The sequence below is a fragment of the Panthera uncia genome, unplaced genomic scaffold, assembly GCF_023721935.1.
Source record: "Panthera uncia isolate 11264 unplaced genomic scaffold, Puncia_PCG_1.0 HiC_scaffold_1447, whole genome shotgun sequence".
NCBI lineage: Eukaryota > Metazoa > Chordata > Mammalia > Carnivora > Felidae > Panthera > Panthera uncia.
Window position 1 is genome coordinate 13,215 of NW_026058082.1, and position 13,214 is coordinate 26,428.

Sequence of the window (13,214 nt, forward strand, 5' to 3'; positions counted from 1 at the left end):
TTGCCAACACTCGGGACTGTCTTTTTAAAACGTCAGTTTTTCTAGTAATTGTAAGATGCTATTTTATTGTGGTTCTGGTGCCTAATTCTCTGATGATAATTTGGTCGAGAATCTTCTCGGGTGCTTACCGGCCATTCCTGTCTCTAAAAGAATTGTCCGAGTCTTTCGCCCACATTTGTCTTCTTACTGCGTTATTTGTTATGTATACATTCTGGACACAAGTCCTTTTCAGGTACTTGCTCCCCATCTAGGGCTCGCCTTTTCATTCCCTCAATGACGTCGCTGGAAAAACAGGAGGCTCTATTTCCGATTAAGTCCACGTTATCGACTATTTTCACGTATGGTGTTTTTATGTTCTCAGAAATCTGTGCCTGATTCAGAGTCACACAATTTTCTTCTTATTTTCTTGTAACACTTGGCATATATAAAACAATATATAATATATAATATAAAATAAAAGGTTTTATGTTTAGGCCCATGCCCTGCTTCAAATTAATTTTTGTGTTCTGGTCTAACGTAAGGGGGGAGCCTCCTTCTGTCTTGTGTGATTATCCATTCTTCTCCAATGCTTTACTAAGACTTGCCTTTCCCCAGTGGATCCCATTGGTGTCTTGGTTGAAAATCAATTGAGCATGTGTGTGTTTCTAGCACATTCTGCGTCTTTGCAGACGCCACACTGTCCTGATTACCGTAGCTTTACGGTAAGTCCTAGGAGCGCCGGTGCCTGAGTTCTGATCACGGATGGCTCCGCCTTCTGGGGGAAGCCAAGGCGGGATGGTTGGAAGAAACCTCTCGCCCAGTGCTCTATTGGCGTCTATCTGTGGTTTCGTCTACACCTTTATCGAAACCTGCATCGTCTCCTGAGTTTATCTCGGACTGGTAGCGTACCAAGCGCTGGCTTTGTCTGTCTTTAGGAGGGTCGCTCCAGCATGCTTGCTTCTTTACCCTTACTCCCTGCAATAATTTTTCTTTTCCTCTTTACATGATCCAAAAATACAAGTTGTTGAAGGTTCTTACCAGCAAAATTTACTTGGCATTTTTAACTTCCTATCTTCCAGTCTTCTCTAACTTTTGCTGCAGAAACATCACCACAACAGACAAATGCCGGTGTTATGTGTCAATCCCAGCAGTTTTCAGCCTTTTTTTTTTTTTTTTTTTTTTTTTTTCAGCTGTCGGTGACCTCGGGTTGGTGGCTTGCGGTCCGGAAGGGACGGGGGCATTTGCACCCTGGAAACAGGCAAGCGCTACAAATCAGGACTCTTTTCCTAACGTTGTTGAACGTTGACGAGCACATCGTTGGGTTCAACCTTCCTGCTGGTGGGGAGACAAGGCAGCGACTGAGTTGTCATACGTGCTGTCGTGTGGGGTGAGAGGAGGCGCGCATGGCCTCTGGCAGTTGTCTCAGGGATGGGGATCTTCCTGCTTTACAGAGTCACCCGCGCACACTGTGTTCATGGAGTGCACCGGGTTAATTTACACTAGCCCCAGAACAATCTTGGAGCCAGTCTGCAGAGGGGGCTCCCCTGGAGATGGTGTCTAATCAGTGGGCGTGACCAGCAGGGCCACCCTCGGGCTGTGTGTCCCCGTCCACGCCCGCCTTCACGCCATTCATTTACTCCAGCAATTGCAAAAGGTAAGGACCCCCTACTTTCAACATTACGAAGTCTGTTTACGCAGAGGCACACTGTAAAAAAAGTGTTGGAAAACTCCCCGTCCTGTTGTAGTTCAATAATTACCTCCCAGCGTTTGGACCATCCCTCGGGTCTCCGATGCCATGGAAGCAAATCGACGGTGAGAGACTTGTAGTCCTATTTACACGAGTTCGGGTCAGGAGGGAGTGGTCCGGGTTCCATCCCGAGCAGCATTGCGGTGGTTTAAGAGAAGTAGCATTCAGCTTGGGTCAAGTTTAGGTGTAAGGGAGCAAGTACGCGACGTTTCCTGGACACAGTGCAGACCCGAGAGGAAGCCAGCATTGATCTGGGACAGCACTCGTGGATGAGAATCCGGCGTGGAATTTCTTCCCCCGCATCTTGAGAGAGTCCTGTAAAAACTCAGAGCAGGCTGTGACGCTTCGCACTCTTGGCCACGGTTTCTGTTTCCGAGTTATCCACGAGGGCCCGCTTGTCTAATACCCGGTGATGACCATGGAGGCTACGAAGAAGATGGTTCTAGGCCTCCGGGGTCCAAGACTTTTGGGGAAGAGACAGAAATTAGACAGTCTAGTGTGAGCAATGCTTTACCGAAGCAACAGAGAAAGAACGTTTTTCTGCATGAGCTGCTGTTGGGCGTACAAAACGGTGGGTGGCAGTTATCCTGGCGGACGGGAAAGGGAATAGCTCTGGTAGAGGGAAAGAAAGTGTGCAGGGAGAGCCTCGTGCCTTCGGGGATCTTGCCAGGGCTCCAGACGTGGAGCAGGGGCAGGCGCCCATCTGGAAGACAGGGCTCCTGCGGTGCGGACCCTCAGAGACGGATGGAACCACTTTGTTTCAGTTTCAACAATGACCCGGGTGGCTTATTTGGAGAGGGGTGTTTGAGGCCTGCGTGCAGGGGGGGGGGGGGGTGAAGACGAAAGCTGCCTTGCTTCTCTTAACTCTGCAGCCGCACTGAGGTTACAGCAAAGGAGTTGGAGACGGAGAGACGACTTTGGGGTTATTCACGTGTTGTGTCGTAACCGCACCACTGGGGGCTGCGTGGGTAAATACACGCTGTGTAGAAAAAGCGATGAAGCCCCCAGCCTCCCAGGGGGGTAGGTGCCCAGCCAGTAGTAGGTGCAGGTTGGCAAGGAGTAACTTTCAACGAAACCCCACGTTTGGTTAGATCGCCGCACTGGGCATTTTAATTACGGACTGGTATGGCCACGTTCATTGGTTGGAAGTGACCAGAATAGTGATTGTTCTAAAGTTTTATGACCTGAATTCCATCCAAGGGCAGGGTAGATTTGAAGGGACAGTGGCACCCAAAATAAAATTGCTGTGTGACTCTATCCATGAATTGTGCTTGTTCGACTCAGTGGTTACAGACTGCGTGTGATTTTTCGGTCTCCTGGGGGAAAGGTCTATAGCGTCATGTAGACACGGAGGGGCCCAGGATTCAGAGAGGTTTTCACTGTGGGTACGGAGGCCCCTCGGGTGTGCTATGGGCCATCACAGGGGAGCTCTGTCATTTCGATGGCTTCCTTTGTTGCCAGGGCGGCTGTCCGATGGATGCCAAGTCTGGAGGCAGGCAGACCAGTGAGGAGGCAACTTCAGGGCCCCGAGTGGGGAAGACTTACCACTGGGGGTGTAGACCTGAGGGTAGATAAGAGAGACGTAGGGAAGGCTGGATGGGAAGAGGGTCAGTGCAGACGTTGAATGTGAACAAGATGGGGTGAAGGTGGTCCCAGCATGTGGGTCGTGCACCAGGATAGCTGAATTACGGGCTTACGACTGAGTGGGAGGAGCAGAGGGGAGGAGCAGATTTTAGGTGGAGGATGATTGTCTCAACCCAGGCATCTGAGGTACATCAAGGAAGGGGTAAACGTGGGCTTGATGCTCAGGAGAGAGAGAGACCGGGGCTGGATTTGGGAGCAAGCAAAGGCACATGGAGCGTAGACCATTGTTTTAAGGCCCTTAGGAATCAAGGCAGACATCTACGAGACACAATGTGGATCTTGTTTTATTTTAATTGGAGACATTTGGACATATTTACAGGGGAATGGGGCCACTGGTCTTCACCCCAAAGAAGAGGAGTCTGGCGTGCAGATGGTGGCAGGCCACCAGAGCTGAGAGGAGGGGACACATGTGACCTCTGGGAAGCCCAGCACCTCGGGGGGCCACGTTCCTTATTCGCTGCCGTCCTTCAGGATGCGTCTTTGCTTCCTGTGAGTTCCACGGGACGCCCTGGGTCTTTTCCATACGTTCTTCATTGATGGGAGCTTAAGCGAGGCGGAGAGCACCTTCATTTCTTGCAACTGAAGGATGTAAGAGAAAGACCCTGATCTGCGGGGGCTCTGCCCCCCACCCCACATGCTGGGGATTCCTGTGTAGCATCACGCCCAGCTCCAGAATGCCCACCATGCTGGCTGTTCACGGCCCCCCGCTTCGTCCCCCTGCCCGGAGACACAGCCACCCCACGTTTTCCGCTTTACAGACCATCTCGAGGTCCTGCCGACACTCCGTGTTTCTATGTCGTATTTCCTTAACAATTCGTGCATGTCTGTAGCTCCCTGGAAGCTTCCATCAGTGCTGTAATTAAAGAGGAAGAGGCTACGTAATACCTCTGACCCCCCACGATCATGAAGCTGGGGTGCTGTGGGCATATACTAAATACTTTGAGAACGATGTTCAAGATACGGTAGTAGGGGTGGACAGAATGCGTGGAATCCGTGCAAGCTGTCTGTCCATAAGAGAGAACTTGGCCAACCGAAACAATCCATTTCTCTTCGGAGTGTGGTTCAACACCATTCAAGGTCAGGAAGTTTGGCGGGGCCTGGTCTCCTACTTCCCTTTCCTCCTTGGTGCTTGTCTGCACCGGTGAGCAGGGGACGGGGGAAATTCCCTATGGACTCGCGTCTCAGGACGGCAAGCTTTTAATGCTCCGCTTTGCAACTCGGTTATACAACCGGGAGATTTCACGGCATGTAATCCGGGATCTCCTCTCTCTCGGGGGATGGAAACTAAAACCCCTGGGAATGTATTTTTATAAGTTCACGGTGTTTTCCGAGCCAAATACTTTTAGATTACTAGAAAGAGAAGTCATGTTTATTTATGAAGCCATTTGCATGGTGTAGTCTCTCATTGTTGAATTTCACATGCCTTAAAACTCACAGTGTGAGGAGAACCGAAAAGCCCCAAGTTGAGAGCATATGAGAAAGGAAATGAAGTTCTGGAACAGCTGTTCTCTGGGTTATTTTTCAGCCCGACTACAAAGCGGGGAGCTGTACTTTGACCACAAGAGTGTTGCTTCCTTTTCAGAGGCGCACTGTGTGTGTGGCTGGAGGAAACGCGAGAAAATTCGGTGGCGGGCCTTTGTGAATTGTGAAGCACCAGGCGACAGAAACGTTTTGTTGGCACAGAAGAATTTTTGCTGGTCTCGGGAGACACTGGGTAACTGGTGACGTGCAGACCGATTCCTGCTGAGCCGCAGGTAAAGTGGGCGCTTTGGTAACTGGCATGTGCCCACAAGGGGACTCCACCTGTGGCTCATTCTGGAAGGATGGCCCCTCAGGGCCCACCTGCCGAGGCCCTTGGCTTCAGGGGCCAGTGATCTCCTCTGTGTCTCTTAGTCTCTGTGCGCCCGGGTGGGGCTATTCTACGTGTGACTTTAATTCACAGTTACTTTTCCACTACAAATGTAATAAAATGGGTCAGTCCTGGGTGGTCACAGTGAGAGCCTAGGTTTAAGGGAGTAAGGGTGTCTTGAGATCTAAGCTGTAACGGGCAAGGCTGGGCAGACGCCCTTGACACTGGAGAGGGCGCCCAGGCCCGCCAGCACGGCCACCCTCCTGAGTCAGGATGACCCACACTCAAGGGAGGGGAGGCATTGGTCAGCCTGGGGGCATGGGGGTCCAGGGGCAGAACTGCAGTGGCCGTGCAGCCGCTGTGCTGGGGATAGGGAGCCTGGGATGGGACACTGTGGGTCGCCTGGTCCCGGGGCGAGCAGGATTCCTAGGCTATGTTGGCCTTCAGCAAGAAAGCAGTGTGCTCGCCTGACCCCCCTTTTTTTTGGATCCCCCCCCCCCCCCCCCACCAAGTAAGGAGACCTCCTCGTTATGTTTTGGCTTCTCTCCATGAGTTGCTTCTAGGGAGAGAAAACACTCTGGCCCTGGAAATGGTTATTCTCACTGTAAATTAATACCGCATCAGTTCCCTGGCTTTTCAGGTAGAAGCCTGCCCCCCCCCCACCATTGCGGTGGTTCTGGGGGTGCAGCTTCTGCAGCCTGAAAGCTGCGGTTGGTAGAGACATGTTGATGTCCCTCCCTCGGGGAGAATCCCTTGCCCCCGGCTGCAGACATGCGCTGTCATTGACAAGGATGTCTCCTTTCATCATTTCACCCCCCAGCAATGATGAGTCTAGAAAACATGGGAAAACTATTAAAGTGTAAATAAGGAAGTAAAAATTGCTCAGAGCATCTCCACAGTGAGATAATGACTCTTTAACAATATACTATTTTTTTTTCCCTCTCTACTACATTTCAAATCATAGGCTATCAAACTATAAACACAGTTACTAAAGTTTTGGCCTTCAATGACTGGTGCTCTGAAGAGAGCCATTTTGTCCCTGTGTTTATCTACAAAAGAATATCTATTCCTCATGCATGAAGAATACGTTCCACAAATACATGATCAGAATTTGAATAGATTTACCCACAGATTTATTATTTTCTTTGTTCATCCTTTCTTCTTGTAGGTCAGATCTTTTTGTTTTGTTTTGTTTTTTTCTGGGATAATTTTATTTTGTCTTTTAAGAAGGCTTTGTTGGTTTAAAAGAAACTCAGTTTTTGATGGCTCCAAAGACTCTTTTCTTTTTGAAGTTTTTATTTATTTTTGAGAGACAGAAAGAGACAGAGCTCAAGTGGGGGAGGGGCAGAGAGAGAGGGAGACATTGAATCTGAAACAGGCTCCAGGCTCTGAGCTGACAGCACAGAGCCCAACGTGGGGCTTGAACCCACAAAGCGCGAGATCATGACCTGAACTGAAGTTGGTCGCTTAACCAACTGAGCCACCCAGGCGCCCCTCCAAAGACTCTTCTGATGGTTTGTATATGTGATATGTTATTGTCAAAGTGCTCTTTGGAAAATGAGTACTTGAAACCAATTTTTAAAATTCAATGCATCTTTTGGGATGATGGGAATGTTCTGAAATTGGATTTTGGTGATGGTTTTGAAGCTTTAGAAATGCATTAGAGATCACTGAACCGTATATGTAAATAGATGAACTTTATGTAATTCAAGAAAGCTTTATTTTATACTCATTCTTAAAAAAATGTTTTAATGTTTTATTTATTTTTGAGAGAAAGAGCACAAGTGGGAAAAGGGCTAAGAGAGAGAGGGACAGAGGATCCTGAGTGGGCTCCGTACCGACAGTGGTGAGCCTGATGTGGGGCTCGAACTCACGAACCACAAGATCAGGACCTGAGCTGAAGTCAGATGCTCAACCAACTGAGCCACCCAGATGCCCCAATTTTGCACACGTTCTTAATAGATAATTATCCGGAGTTTACAATTCCAGATTCAGAGCTATTTTCTTTCATCATGTTGAAGATATTATTCCCCTGACTTCTGGAGGCCATTCTTCTGGTGTCTGAAAAGTCAGATTTCAGTCTGACTGCCATTTCTTTGTGCAACCTGTCTTATCTCTAGGACTGCCTTGAACATGCTCACTTTTGACTTCCATGCTCTGAAATTTCTTTGTAATGTACCCGGGTGCTGAGCTTTGTAATGTGTGTTCTGCTTGAGGTTCGTTGTGCTTCCTGACCTTGAGGATTCGTGTCTTTCATCAGCTCTGGAAAATTCAGTACTGTTTCCCTCCATTATCGTGTCACCCCTATTTTCCTCTGTCTCTCCTGGATTTTCCATTAGATGGCAGACACTTCCCCTGGCCCTCCTATCTTTTCATCTGTCATTCTTCTTTTCTTTTTTTTTTTAATTTTTAAATGTTTTTTTTTATTTTTGAGAGAGAGAGAGAGCATGAGTTGGGGAGGGACAGAGACAGAGGGAGACACAGAATTCGAAGCAGGCTCCAGGCTCCAAGCTGTCAGCACACAGCCTGACGTGGGGCTTGAACTCATGAACCGCGAGATCATAACCTGAGCCAAAGTTGGACGCTTAACTGACTGAGCCACCCAGGTGCCTCTGTCATTTCTGTTTTCCATGTCTGGGGTTTTCTACCCCCGATTTTCTAGTCCATATCCAATAGCTCCAATATCTGTGTCTTTGTGGGTTTGGATCTGCCATTGGTTGTTTCTGCTGACTCAATGTTCACGATGTCTTGTTTCCTCATGAGCTTGGTGATTTTTCTAAGTTTATTTTGATAGTGAACTCATGATGGCGATCTTCATCTCAGGAAGCCCCTGGGTCAGGAGTGCATTCTTCTGGGCATTTGTACATGCTTCAGTCGGCCTGCTGCAGGAAGGTCTACTTTCTACCAAATTCTCCACCAAGATGTCTTTGGACCGCACAGGTGGATCGAAATCAGTCCCCAAACCTGCATAAGGTCTGGCCCGTTATTATAAACTGTCAGGGAATATTTTTTTCTCCCTTTAACCAGGACCGAGAGCCTTCACCATCCTTCTCAACCTTCCCGTGGAGGCTGTGGCATCGTGCGTGGAGGTCTCCGCTCTGACCTCTCGGCTCTGGCCCTTGTCCCACCTTTCACGAGCAAGCCAACCCAGCGAGAGGACAGATGTGAGTGGACATTGCCAACCTCTGGACGGGAGTGATTGCGCAGCTTGGAAATAGATTTCCAAACCACCAGGGCACACACATTTATGCCATTCTTAAAGCTTCAAGTTGAACATCTCTTGGTGAAAAATTAGAGTCGTTTAAATATAGAGCCTTGGTTGTCTCAGTTCTACTTTGAGGGGAATTTGAGATTGCTGTCGGGAGTCACTAGGAACCCACGGCAAACTGACAGATTTTGTTTCTATAAAATGAGATAAGCTCTTTGCTTTTCCAGCAAGATTGAGCTGAGATGTTTTCAGAGGGTGAGGCATTTCTGCCCCCCTTCTCTCCCTGTCTGACGGGGCTTTGTCTGAGCCCACAGCTTCCATGGAGGAAGTTTCTCCTGTGGGTCTAGCTCTGCTGGGCTCGGGGTCTCCTCTCAGCCCTGCCCTGACTCTTCAGGCTCGAGGGGCTGCACGAAAGGGGGTGCTTCCACGATTGCTGGCCCCAGCCTGCTTTGCGGTCCCTGCTTGGTCTCTGGAAGGCTGCCCTTGATTTTTTGTGGGTCCCCGCTCGGCCACCCTTCTGAGTGTGTCCCCTGTGCTCGTCAGGAGGGTGATGACTCCAGGTACCCTGTGCTCCTCCTCAGTGAGAAGGAGGAACATGGCGGTGATACAGGCAACAAGTCTCAGATGATTCATGGCAAAAATAATATTATGAGTACAGAGGGGAGGTGGGGAGGGCAGAGAGAGGCCCAGATGAAGCAATGCTAACAAGAAACAGGTGGATCTGAGTCCAGAACATACAGGTGTTCTCTGTACTCTTTCTTGCGTCTATTGTGTAAGGTCCAAGTTCTTTTATTTTTTTAATTTTTTTATGTTTATTTATTTTTGACAGAGAGAGAGAGAGAGAGAGACAGAGCATGAGTGGGGGAGGGGCAGAGAGAGAGGGAGGCACAGAATCCGAAGCAGGCTCCAGGCTCCAAGCTGTCAGCACAGAGCCAGACACGGGGTTTGAACCCACGAACCGTGAGATCATGACCTGAGCCGAAGTTGGATGCTTAACCAACTGGGCCACCCAGGCGCCCCAACAGGTGTCGTAATGTTTAGGTAGATTATAACGGAACGAATATGTACAACATGGTAGCATTCTTCTGCTTGGTGGCATTTCTGGACGTGAGAGCAGGAGCAGGGTGGAAGCTGGGGCCGGGAGATTGGTGCATGGTTCATGGTCCCCCGATGTTTGCTGTGTCTGCAAGGGGGCCGCCTCTCAGGGGCCCTCATGTAATGGCGGGTACAATTACTATAGTCCCCAGGACTTCCTTCGGGAATATGGACATCGTGTCTTGTGTTCGGTCGAAGAAAATGGGCCGTGGGGCAGGTCTCAACGCACTTATTTCCAGAGGATCGGTGGGTCAGTAGTGTTCGTGAATCGCCGATTTCTCCAGTGGGACTGAGACACTCCCTCCTCTCTAGCCTTCCTGCAGGTGTGACTATGCCGGCGGGGACTGGCTGTTGGAGGCCAAGTGCTAGCTACCGGGGATGCTTACTGGCCTTTCGACAAGTGCTCCTTGAAGGTGGCTAACGAGGGCCCCAGCTTTGCAGTAGGGAGCCAACCCGCAGCGGTGTGGATTCTTCCTTCATACCCCATTTTTTTCTCACCCCCATGGTCACGGAGGGGCTGGCCTTCCCCCAGCGATGGAGGGGTGAGGGGAGATATCCATAACATCCTCCTCGTGGCCCCGGAACGCCAGGACGCATCTTTGCCAGACAAGCTCCTGGCAGGAGACGTTGGGGGTGGGGTCGGGGGTGGGCACCCTGCCGCCCCTGCACCTGCCCGGCCAGGGAGCCATCCGACCGAGCCGGGTTAACAGCATCTCAGTTTCCAGGGGCGAGTCAACACTCTCCGTGTCATCGGGCAGTGAAATATGCGTTGCCTGATGGCATTACCTTTTGAGGGAATCCGGGCCAGTTTGACTGCTTTGCTATGTCTCAGGCGAGTGCAACCTGCTAAGGGGGAGACTGAGGGGGAGCCCGCAGCCCTAGACCAGCTCCAGGAGAGGCCGGTCCTCCCACAACAAGAGACCCAGCCTCCCTAACCAGGCTGTGGCCTGAATGACGCCTAACAGTTGATGACCAGCTCCCTGCTTCTCCTTCGTTTTCGCGGCACTCAGGCCTCCTCCTGGGGCCCCGGCCAGGATGCTGACCCCTTGTGCCCCAGCGCCCTAGTGCCCTTCCTGCCTGGCCAGGTGAAGTCCCTTGCTCAGGTATCTGGGGACCTTGCTGGTGACGTTTGAGCTGAAGCTGGCTGCCCCTGAGGCCAGCCTCATGGTTGCAGGATGGAAAGTGTGCTTCTGCACCCGCCCCAACCCCAGGAGGAACTCAGAAAGCATTTCCCCGTGAAACTCTGAGGCGCGCGGAGCCAGGGTGCCCCGTTGTGAGCTGATCGTAGGGGGCTGTCCCGTGAGCTTACCTCCCGAAGTGCACTGTCTCTGTGGGACAACGGGATCCAGGCCCCCGCCGATTCAGGTCCTAACTGACCCCAACATCGAAACAGGTTGCATTGGGACTGTTCACCTGCTCTCCCTCCCCCCCCCCCCCCCCCGCCCCGGCCCCAATCCACAGAATGATGGCTTCTGAAAGGCAAAATGGGATATTTGCAAACAAGAAAATGCGCTTTGGGCTGTCGGAAATTATTTTCCCTTCATTTTCAGAGTTCACGAGCGCTGAAGTGTATTTGAGCACAGACCTTCAAGACCGTCTGCTTGGATCCTGTGGCCCAGGCCCTCTGATTCTTGCAGCTGAGGCCCCAAGGCCGGCTGGCTTCCACCTGTCTCTGGGCCAGCCCTGTCCTGACATCGCAGGGCCCCCAGGCCGGTAACTGGGAGGCCGAGGGTCCCGCCTGCCCTGGGACTCGGGTACCAGTATTTGGACTCTGGCCTTGATTCTTGTTATCAAGCACCTCTTTCTATCCCCATGTTAGTAACTGAACCTGGTCTTTTCCCCTGGTGGGACTTTCTGCTGGGTTTCCTGGCCGATACCCTGATTCAGAGTATTTACATTTTTGTAGGGAAGTCAGGGGGATTTCCCAGAGCAAGAGAAACCCCGCGGGGGGAGGGGGGAGGAGGGGGGACAGCTTCCTGGTAGGTGACACCGACCGTGTCCTTGAGTGTGTGCGGGGAAGGTGACGGGGGCAAATGCAGGGAGAGGGAGGGTCTGTCTCCACCTGTCTGTTGGCCATCTTGTTCATTGACATTGTTTCTGTTTTACACGGTGAACAATTGGGGAAATTAGTAAAATCAGACCTAAGGGAACATCAACATTGGCCCCACCCCCCCCCAAAGAAAACCACCTTGAGAGTTTTGGGGTGTTTCCCCAGACTTTTCCTCCTCTGTTTTATTCTGTACACAGTGGTGACCGCTGGGAGTTGCCGTGACCCAAGACTTGTGTTCTGGTGGTGGAGGGGTGATTTTATTTGGAAAAAAATTGCAGATGTCGGCTCTTGTCAAAAAAAAAAAAAAAAGAAAAGAAAAGAAAACCTATACTGTGAGGGGCATCTGGGTGGCTCAGTCAGTTAGGTGACCGACTCTTGGTTTCTGCTCAGGTCATGACCTCACGGTTCATGGGATCGAGCCCCGCATCGGGCTCTGTGCTGACGGCCGGGAGCCTGCCTGGGATTCTCTCGCTTCCTCTCCGTCTGCCCCTCCCCTGCTCATGCTCACGCTCCCTCAAAATAAATAAATAAACATGAAAAAAAAAAAGAAGAAGATGGATACTGTGACGACACTATCAGAACGGGGAGATCTGAAGTATGTGTCCCCACAAAGGGGGTACATAGCAAGGTAGTGGGTGACACGGGCCAGGCAGCCTGAGTGGCCCCCAGAGCCCGAAGCAGGGGGTCACGATAAAGTCAGTGAGACTGCATGGACCGTTCCCAGGCCAGGGGAGAGGAGAGGCTCTCAGGGTGTGGTCACAGCACCCCACTGCTTAGAACGTTTGTAGAAGTAACACATTTTAAGCACCATCAGATTAACACTTTTCTCTTTCCACTACGATTTCAAGTTCCCTTTGGTACGTTCCATCCCCCACCCCACGCGGGGTGATGCAGGGGCACAGTGTTTCCTATTCATAACGTTCTATTCCTTTTCTTCTTAAAAAATGTTTATTTAGGGGCACATGGGGGGCTCAGTCGGTTGAGCGACCGACTTCGGTTCAGGTCGTGATCTCACGGTCTGTGAGTTCGAGCCTCGCGTCGGGCTCTGTGCTGACAGCTTGGAGCCCAGAGCCTGCTTCGGACTCTGTGTCTTCCTCTCTCTCTGCCCCTCCCTCACCCACACTCTCTCTCTGTCTCAGAAATAAACATTAAAAAAATTTTTAAAGAAAATGTTTATTTACTTTTGAGAAAGAGAGAGAGTGAGCGCTTGAGTGTGAGCAGGGGAGGGGCAGAGAGCGGGAGAGAGAGAATCCCAAGCAGCCTCCGTGCTGTCAGTGCCGAGCCGATGTGGGGCTTGAGCCCGCAGACCATGAAATCATGACCTGAGCCAAAATCGAGAGCCCGACGCTCAACCGACTGAGCCCCGCAGGTGCCCCTCGTATTCTCTTTCTGAAAGGGGACCCCCTCCAAAATTGTGTCAACCCCACAGCCCCTGGATCCACCATTACAGAGGAGACAGAGTTGCGTGGAGTTCATGGCTCTGTGAGGCACCCCGGGGTGAGGGTGGAGAACAGGGTGACATTCCCCTCCTATTTGCTGCAAAATCCCACCGGAAACCAGAGTGCCCAGAGCCTGTGGACGCGTCCAGTGGCTCGGCATCCCGGGTGGGGAGCAGGTAGAGGAGGGCGGGGCCTGGAGCTAA